The sequence below is a fragment of the Sminthopsis crassicaudata genome, chromosome 2 (genome assembly GCF_048593235.1).
Source record: "Sminthopsis crassicaudata isolate SCR6 chromosome 2, ASM4859323v1, whole genome shotgun sequence".
Lineage (NCBI taxonomy): Eukaryota > Metazoa > Chordata > Mammalia > Dasyuromorphia > Dasyuridae > Sminthopsis > Sminthopsis crassicaudata.
The window spans coordinates 445,984,809-445,995,223 of NC_133618.1; positions in this window are offsets into that span (position 1 = coordinate 445,984,809).

A 10,415-nucleotide genomic window follows, 5' to 3' on the forward strand; every position below is an offset into this window, starting at 1 on the left:
AATGAGCAGCAGTATAGGATGTTGCCCAGAGGGCTGGACCTTGACATCAGGAAGACCTGAATTCAAGTTCTGTAGAGATATAGACACATGAGCCCAATAGTGCTATTTCCAGAATGCTGACATTCAACAGACTGCCTGCCCTTTCTTCAGTGTCCACTATGCTCATTGGACATTACTTTACTCTGATAAACCCCAACTCGTTACCTCTACCCCATTCTACTGTTTTTATTCATGTGAAATAATTCCTCTCTATGGCTCTACTCTGATACTTATTGGCTATATGACTATAGGCAATTCATTTAATTCTCAGAGACCAGAAAAATCTCTGAGATGATGGATAGCCTATCTGCCTTGGTGGTAAGAGTTGACACACTGGGAGCTCTGCCATACTGAGGAAAGCATGGTCCAGATTTTTCCTGTTCTCTCTACAAAATAGGCTCTTTCTATAGGGCTCTAAAGTTTATAAAATATTTTTTACACCAATTTTTGAGAGACAGTAAGTGGAAGTATAGTTAGTTCCATTTTAAAAATGAGGAAATGGATTCAGGGAATTAAAATAGCTTGCTTAGTCACTCCATGGGTAGGAACAAGTCCAGAGTTTAAAGCTAGACGGAACCTTATAGATCATCCATGTGGCTCAGCAAATAGAGCACTGGACTTAGAGTTAAAAAGTCTCATTTTCTTAGGTTTAAATCAACCCTCAGACACTTGAGAGCTATGTGACCATGAGCAATTCATTTAACCCTGTATGCCTCAGTTTCCTCATCTGGTAAAATGAACTGCATAAGGAAATAGAAAACCATTCCAGTATCTTTGCCAAGAAAACCCCAAAGGGGCCATGAAGGGTCAGACTTAACTAAAAAATTACTAAACATCCCCTCCCCAAAAAAACCAGAAAAACAAAAAAAACTACAAATAGGCCAATTTAACTGGAATATAGACTTCATGGTAGATAGTAAACATTCAGTAAACTTGGAAACATAGAATGAAGATAGATTTTTAAAGGGCTTTAAATGCCAAACAAAAAGATTTGAATTTTATTTTATAGGCATTAGGGAGTTATGGAAGGTTCCTGAGGAGGAGAGTGGTACTTTAACAATACCAATTTTGTAGTTTGTTTAGGATAGATTGGAAAGGTGGACTTGAGGCAGGAATATCAATCAGAAGACAATTAATAATGAAAGTATAGGAAAAAAATGATGAGCTTCTAAAATAGAGCTGTAGTTGTGCTATTAAAAAGAGGATGGATGCAAGAAAATTTAACATTGCCCAAGTTCAAATAGATAGTAAATAGCAGAGTTAGAATTTGAACCCAGATCTTCTTAATTTTAAGAGTGCCTGCCCCTTCACCCCACTGTCTTCCATAATATTAAATTGCAGCTAAATTTCCATTAAGAGCGAAAATTGTAGAACTATCTAAAATGCCTTTAGGGCAGCTCAAAAGTTCAATTCGATCAGTGCAAAACTTGTCCCTGAACAAGAAAATCTAGTGTTGCATTTGGCTCCAACTGATATGACAAAAAACTTCTGCCATTCTCTTGGGAGATACAACCTAATAGGCTATTAATTAGATGGAATTTAATAGTTATTACATTTTTATGTTAAATAACTGTCCACTCCTAAAGTCCAATTTAAGACCCAACTAGTGTCTCAAAGGAAATCCATCAATCATTCTTTTAGAACATGCTTATGATAATTGACTGATACCCTTGCAATGAGGTGATTCAGTGGATAGGGAGCTGGGCCTGGAGTCAGCCAGGCCTGAGTTTCAATCTAACTGTGTGACTCTAGGCAAGTTATTTAACCCTGTTTGCCTCAGTTTCCTCATCTCTAAAATAAGTTAAAGAAGAAAACTTATGAGAATGATTGCACTAAAGATCCATGAACAGCCACAGGTGGGAAAATCCTCCATGGCAGTAGATCCCATATCTCCTCCCATGACTTCAGTGACCAGTCCTAGGGAGTTGACAGAGGCATGTAGAAGTTAAATGACTACTAGTATGGAGTCCAGTACCTTTTCCAAGGAAACTTCAAATGGGATCACAAAGACTAAAAACTGAAAAACATCAAACCAACCCTTTGCATCTGATGACTCATAACACCAAAGGTTCTATGTACTCTTTGAAGTGCACTGCTTCCTATTTAGAATCACCCAGTGGCTCTAAGCAGTCAGCTCAAGGAGCCTTGGCATTTGGGTCACTTCTAGGCCAGAAGTTCCTTTTTTAGTTATGCTATAGATCATGTTCTGCTGAATCTTCATTAAGATAGATAGTCTATGGTATCCTGTGGATAATAACTTTATCTACCTGTACCTTGGTTTGCAGAATTCTATCCCAAGTGTTTGTTAGGAAGCAAGGGATTCCACTCCAAATTCCCTAATAATAGTCATCTCTCTGATATAATGGAAAGAGTTCTGAAGCTAGATGATGTAAGTTCAAATCCTACTTCTGAGTCTTTCCATATGTATAACCTCAGATTATTTATTTCCCCTATCTGAGCCTCAACTTCCTCATCTATAAAATAAGGCAGGGGGTTAGAGTGACCTTGGAGTTCCCTTCCTGCTCTGGATTTGTGGTTCTGTGACAAAAGCACTTGCAACTATTAAATTCCATCTAATTAATAGCCTATTAGGTTGTATCTCCCAAGAGAATGGCAGAAGTTCTTTGTCATATCAGTTGGAGCCAAATATATATAAGTATGTTCAACACACTGAGGTCATGTTCTATAAAGGCCTCAAAGGATGTAGGGAATAGAAAATCAAGTATAGAGTCAAGAAGAACTGGGGAAAAATATTGCTTCTGAAGATTGTCTGTGCGACTCTAAACTAGTAGTAACTTAGCCTCTATACACTTCAGAGAACTCCCTAGGACTTGTCACCAAAGCATGGGGGTAGGAGTAGATATGGGATTTATTTTCATGGAGGACTTTTCCATCCCTGGAATTCATGGATTCCTGGTTCAATCATTCTCATGAACATCATTTAGACTCCTGGATTTAGGACCAGGAGACTTAGATTCAGATACTATTTAATACCTGCTTAACTTTGGGAAAGTCATTTAATGGCACTGTGCCTGCTCCCCAGTGTGGGAAATGAGAGATTGATGATGTGATAATAATCATGAATGACATTTCTGTCACTTTCAGGTTTGCAAAGCATTTTATTCACATTTTCTCATTGGAGCCTCATAACAACACGTAACAACAAAACAATTGCAGTTATTATCTCCATTTTGTAGCTGAGGAAATTTTGATTCTAATAAATCAAATGTCTTGTTCAAATCAGAAATAGGATTTGAACTCAATGCATGTAGATTTCTAGTCCAACATATTGTGACCTAGACCAAACCCCATTACCTCTAGAATAAAGTAATCATTTTAAAGGATTTTGTATCTGTAAATTCCATTCTCCTGTTCAGAGAGATAACTCTTCTAACAGCTCCAGGGAAAGATTTCAAGAGGCACTAATGCTTTTCCCCTTTGTCTTCACATTTTCACTTTTGAAGATGGGTATTTGAACCCTAAATCTGGTACTAAGGAATTACATCTTGATTTAAAACTTATTTATGGGAAGGAGTAAATTAAATTATTAGGAGAAAGTTTTGTATTACTTATCAACCATATCATTTGAGAATAATAGAAATCATCTTCTAGGGACACAATATGCCAATTGGAACAGAAGTTGAAAAATGTTGCTATTCTTTCTTCCTCCTTTACCTCCTTTTCTTTTTCCTGCTCTTCCTCTTTCATTTTATTTTTTAAATCTAAGACAATTTATTGTGTTCTCTGCATTTTTATTTTTATTCATGAAATGTAGTTCTGAAAAACAGGCTTTTGTTTTTTTTAAGTCTGTTATGTCTTAATTGGAGCTACATTACTATGCTTAAAACCCCAAATCATTCTGGCTTTCATTGAATGGCCCAATCCAAGCCTCTGTAGCTCATTGTTTAGGTTTGATGACTTAGAATGAGTATAAATAGCAATTGTTTTCTGTTTGGTAACTATGGAATGGTAAATCAGGCCATCTTTTTCTCAATTCTTGCATAATGCAATCATAGAATGGGTGTAACCTTAAACAAGCTGAGATCTAGGAAAGACCCTAATTCAAAAAGATCAAGATCACCCACTGCATCCTGGGCCATGTGCAAGTCAAAATGCCACTCTTGCACATGGATTTGAGTGAAGCAGAATGGCACAAAGTCACTAGCCTTCTTTTCTTCTCCAGAGTCATTCAAGTCTTTGAGAATAAAGGAATAACAATCTTGAGAAGTCACTTACACTCTCTGACCTTTGGTGCCTCAGTTATGAAATGGGAAGAATACTTGTACTACCTATCTCCTGGGGTCATTGTGGGAACAGCATTTTGCAAACTTTCAAGTGCTATTTAAAAAGAAACAAAAATATAAATATGATCTGTATAGAAAGAATATTGGATTTACACAGAAAGAACGTAATGTCCTTCATACTTATTATTCTCTGTGGGGAAATCCCTGTCCTTCTCTAGAACTTGGTTTTATCCTCCACCAAATGAAAAAGTTGGATCAGTTTATAGCTAAGGGTTCTTCCAGTGCTGAAGCCAGGTGATATTACAGAAACAGTACCATCAACAAAACCTGTGCCTAGCTAAATGATGGCATACCTGTATCATAAGAAGGACAGTGTAAAAGGAAGGAAGGAAAGAAAGAAGAAATGAAGAAAGGAAGGAAGGAAGGAAGGGAGAGAGGAAAGGAAGGAGTGAGAGAAAAAGGAAAGAAGGAGTGAGGGAAGAAGGAAGCAAAATAGGAAAAAAAGGAGAAAGGGAGGAAATAAGGAAGGAAGGAAAGAAAGAAAAAAGAAAGAATGGAAAGAAGGAAAGGATGAAGGAAGGAAGGAAGGAAGGAAGGAAGGAAGGAAGGAAGGAAGGAAGGAAGGAAGGAAGGAAGGAAGGAAGGAAGGAAGGGAGGAAGAAAGGAGAACACTTTTTTTTTTTTTCTTAATGTATCCAAGACTAAAGGACTTGGTGGTTTTATGTAACTTAGAGCCATATATATATATATATATATATATATATATATATATATATTTTTTTTTTTGTCCCAAGTACTGTCCACTACATCTGACTCTCCCAGACCCTGAATTGAGCAGCATTGTCAGTAAGGGCCTAAGGAGCTTGCATCTCTAATCACTGGCTGGATGGGAAGAGGAGGGGCCAAGGGAAGAAAGAAGCAGCAAAGGAAAGAGCAAAGCTGACAGAGATTGATCACATCATTTGAGCCAGGCCTGTAGCCTGTACACCTCAATCCAACACCGACACTAAGTAATGGGTAAGGCAGAGATTATCAATAGGCAATGGAGTGCAGGGTCTGGAGATGGACTTTATCAGCAAGAACCCTGTAGATTAACCTCTTGGCCTCCTAATTGTGAGTGTTCTACTCTTGCCATTTATTACCTTGATGGTCTGGAGGGAGAGAAGGGCTGTCAAAAAGCTGAAAAGGCTTATGAGGTGCTGGGTTTATCCTGTCTTAGTTGTAACTCATGAAAGATGGGTCCTTTTCACAAGTTATGAGAGATAAAAACTTATTTGGGAAAATTTAAAAACTTTTATTTCTGTTTATGTCCAAAGAAAGTTGTATTGCCCTTTGTTAGAATTCTCCTCTGCATTTCAGGGGCTCAGTGATACTGCCTAGGAAGTCCTCTAAGCAGGGGAGCTTAATTTAGGTCGGGATTGAGCTCCCGAGCTCCATCCTCTTATTAAGTGGAATCTTAATCATTGTGGTGCCCCTCTGAGCTTCCTCCTCTGCCTCCCTCTCTAACAACCTGAATCTGGCACACTTCCTTTCCCCTTTAACCCTGTGGAGCTAAAAATAATATCTTCTTGGAATGAGCCAAAAAAGAGTGAGTTGAAGGTGTTTAATTAGCAGAAGTGCGGAGGAGACAGAACCAGCTATCCCATTTTGCAGCATTTTCTCTAGGGAGTCAGAGCCAAACACCATTTGAACAAAATCCAGGTTTTCTTGCCTAGAAGACAGAGAATTCTGACTTACAGCAAAGGGCTTTCCTGGTGACAATTATGGAAGTCAGCTGCTGGCTAACTGAGAGAAGGAACATTCTAGAGGCTCAGATAGACAGGCAGATGAGTCTTACTGGTTCTCACAGAATCATAATTGCTAAGCTGTAAGGACCTCAAAGGTCATCTAGTCTCACCTCTCTCATTTTATAGATGAAGACATTTAGCCACAGGGCCATCAAATCACTTACTTGCTCAAGTTAAAAAAAGGTAATGAATGTCAGAAGCAGAATTTGAACCCAGGTCTCTATTATACTTGCCTCCCATTTACTTGGGTTGTTCTTATAATTACAACTGCTTGATTTGTATGACAAGTAGCTGGCATTTATACAGTGCTTTGTAATTTTATAATGGGGGTTCTTAACTTCCTTTATGTCATGGATCCCTTTGTCACTCTGATGACATATAACTGTCAAATAATCTTTTCGCTTGATTTAAAAGTTTATAAGTGAAGTAAATGATTTAATTTATAGGTTAGTGAAAACAAATATTCATATTATATATATATATTTATCCAAGTTCATCTGAAACCTATCCATGTGCCTCTTATCCATCAATAAAGAATCACTGGTTTATAAAATCCTTTACATATATGATCGCCTGTGATTCTCAGAACTAAAGAAATTTTCATTTTAAAAATAAGAAAATAATAATAATGAGGCTATAGTATATACTGCTTTAAAGTTTACAAAGTACTTTGCAAATATTATCTCATTTTATCTTTACAATGATTCTGAAAAATGGGTGTTATTATACTTATTTTCCAGATGTGGAAACTGAGGTAGAGAGATGTTAAGAGGCTATCTTGCTGCCTCTAAATTGAGATCCAGAGAAATTAAATGGATTACCCATTAACATCCACCCAGTTACCAAGTGTTGCAGGTAAGATTTCATCCCAGTCCTTTCCAAGACAAGTTTCAAGTCCTTTTTCCAATTATATAATCTTGCCCCTCATACCTACATCATTTCTATAGCTTCATTTTTTAATGAGGCATCTAGATGATTTGTGGATAGAATGATCTGAACTCAAGAAGATCTGAATTCAAATGTGATTTCAGACCTTTACCATGACTCTGGACAAATCATTTAACTACTATCTGCTTCACTTTCCTCATATGTAAAATGGGAATAATAATTGTATATAGTTCCTAGATTCAAACTGGTTAATATTTATAACATATCCTGTTTTGTTCTATTCTATTCTACCCTATTTGAACCATCTATTCTATTATGTCTCCTTTTCTCCCCTCCCCTCCTCTCCTCTCCTTTCCTTTCCTATTTTATTTTGTCCTATTTTATTATATTCTTCCTTATTTATCCTATCCCATCCCATTTTATCTCATTCTACTCTAATTGATCCTATCTGTTCCATTTTATCCTATTCTCCCCTATCCTACCATATCCTATCCAGTCCTATCCTATTCAATTCTATCCTATCCTATTCAACAATAATTTTAAAATAAATTATGTCCCAGTCACTATAATGAGCACCAGTTATACAAATTAACAAATGAAATGATCTCTGCCTTCAAAGAGGTTACATACTGTTGGGGAGAAATAACCATAGCCAGATAAATACATGCAAAAGAAATGATTAATACCAACACTAATAATGGTAAACATTTATTTAGCACTTTAAAGCAGGGGTCCTCAAACTACGGCCTGCCGGCCAGATGCACCTGCTGAGGACATTTATGCGGCCCCCTGGGTTATGGCAAATGGGCTGAGGGGCGGAGACAGTGTGAGTTTTTGTTTTTACTATAGTCCGGCCCTCCAACAGTCTGAGGGACAGTGAACTGGTCCCCATTTTAAAAAGTTTGAGGACCCCTGCTTTAAAGTATCTGGGAACAGATTTTGAATTTAGTCTGATTCTAAGTCGAGTACTTTATGCACTGAACCAGCTAGCTACCTACAATAATAAAAAGTAAATGGGGGTGGGGTGGGGTAGCAAATGGGCAACACTATTAACTGGGAGATAGCCAAAGAAATTACATTATATTTCAGGTACTTACTCCAGGAATAAAATATATCTCTAAATTATACCATTCAACCTACACATCTATTTCCATAGCCTGCCAAGGCAGTCACCAATTAACATTGTATCTTTTATTTTCCTGGGATCAGTATCAAAATTCCTCCTCACTACTAACTGAATTACTGAATTTTTATACAATTCTGTGGCACCTGGAGACATCTATACAGAGTACATAAAAATTTAACGCTGGAAGAATCCTTCATTTCTATTTATCCCAAATCCCCTCTTTTTACAGCTAAGAATACTGAGGTCCAGGGTGGAGAAGCTAATTGTACAAGGTTATACAACTGGTAAACAGCAGAAATGAGACATGAATTAAGGTTTTTTGGTTCTGATCCAATGCTTATCCCATTGTCCTATAGTGCTACTCTAGACAGAACCTTATATAACATTGTATTATATCACTGAAAAAAATTAAGTCATCCCTTTGAGCTTTTCCATTCCTCCCCAATTCCATGCTTAAAATCTTTTTTTATTTCACCCCTGTCATTTTTCCTTTGTTCCAATCCCAAAGAAAGTACTCATTTTTTTTTTTTGTCAATTCCGTCTACTTTTGTCCTTGATCCCAGTTATCTCTTCTAACTGCTTCCCCATTGATCAAACCCTATCCATTCCTACTATTCAACTTTTTTTGATTCAGTAGACCCTGCCCTTCTGCCTTCAGACATTGCAAGATCTTTGCCATCCTTAAAGATAAAACAAGTCTTGATTTGACCCTATTATCCCCTTAAGTTATCATGCTATATATCTCTTCCTTTTTTAGAGTTGAATTTTTAGTAAAAGGTAGATATATTCTCTCTTATCCACTTATCCAAGAAAGTGACATCCACTTTTTCACCTTTCATTCATTTTTGAAATACTTATAATCTAGATTTCATGTCCACTATTCCATTAAAACTGCTCTTTGAAAAGTCACCAAATGATCTATTTTTTCCTGAATTCAATGTTTTTTTTTCCCATCTTCATCCTTCTTGACCTCTCTGCAGTATTTGACATCTGACTACCCCACCCCTCCAGCATCTCACCCAGAGCATGTGTGAAACCAAACTTAGTATCTTAATCACCCCTACTCCTATTATATCTATTTTTGATGATAGTACAGAATGTGAGTCCCTTATACACTCTCTGTTGGTACCCTGATACAAATCCTTGTTTGGTTCATAATAATTATGGTCCTACTAATGCCACCAATCCTTCCAGTCATCCAAGTTTGCAATTTAGGAGACATTTTAAATTTTCCACTCTCATTTATATCTAGATAGCAAATATGATCATTAATATACTTAAAGTAAAATAAGTAATCATTATTATAATAAGCATAACATTATAATAAGGACTAATTATATTGATTAAGTATAATATATTATATGTAATCAGTGGTCAATCCCTCATACATATTCATCTTACATACATTGTTACTCTCTAATAATGCAAAAACAACCTACTATGGGATCTCATCGCCTCTTTATTTGACAGTGACAATGATGACATTAATTGGGACTCTCTGCATCCAGATTTTCCTCTTTTCAATCTATCCTTTACATAGTTACCAAAATGATATTCTTAAAACAGAGGTCTATGTCACTTTGCCTAAGAATCTTCAAATGGCTCCCCATTTCTTTTAGATTAAAATAGAAAAGAGCTCTGTTTTTCATTTAAAGCCCTTCACAAATCTGCCTCCAGCCTGTCTATCCAGGCTGCTTACACATTATCCCCTCAGTGGCACTCTTAGATTCAGTCAAACTGCCCTCACAAGTCTCTTCTTCTTGGAATCCCTCCTGGATTATTCCTGCCCTCTTGTCTAAGAGCTTTTCATCTTTCCTAAAAAGCCAGAGCCCAGGGGTGTATTTCTTCAGCTCTTTCCCCTTCTTCTCAAGTGAGGGAACCAGCTGTCGTTGACAGTGAACAAGAAGGAAGATGGGCCAGTCAATTGAACCAAGAAAGACATGTGAACCACTTTCTGTGTGTAGACATAGCCTTATCACCCGTGTTTCCTGGCAGAGCCAGAAAATTAGGTTCCTCTCTCGATCCCTTCCCTTTGTTTTCCAATCTTTGAACCTGGCATTGTAGTCGAAAAAACTCCTTGTATGTGTTTGGCCCTTAGGGATGAACCATTAATACATGGTTGCACTTGAAACATTATAACATCTAATCCCCTCTGACAAGAAGCCCAACCTCCCAAGTTCATTATCAACTATTTTCAAGCCCGCAGTGTCAAAAAAGCAGCAAAGGATGAGGGACTTTAAAGTAGTTAACTTTGTGCATTTCAAAACAATCTCAAAGGAAATCACACGTATTAAAAATCAGTTCATTATTCATTGTCTGTAAGTATGACCA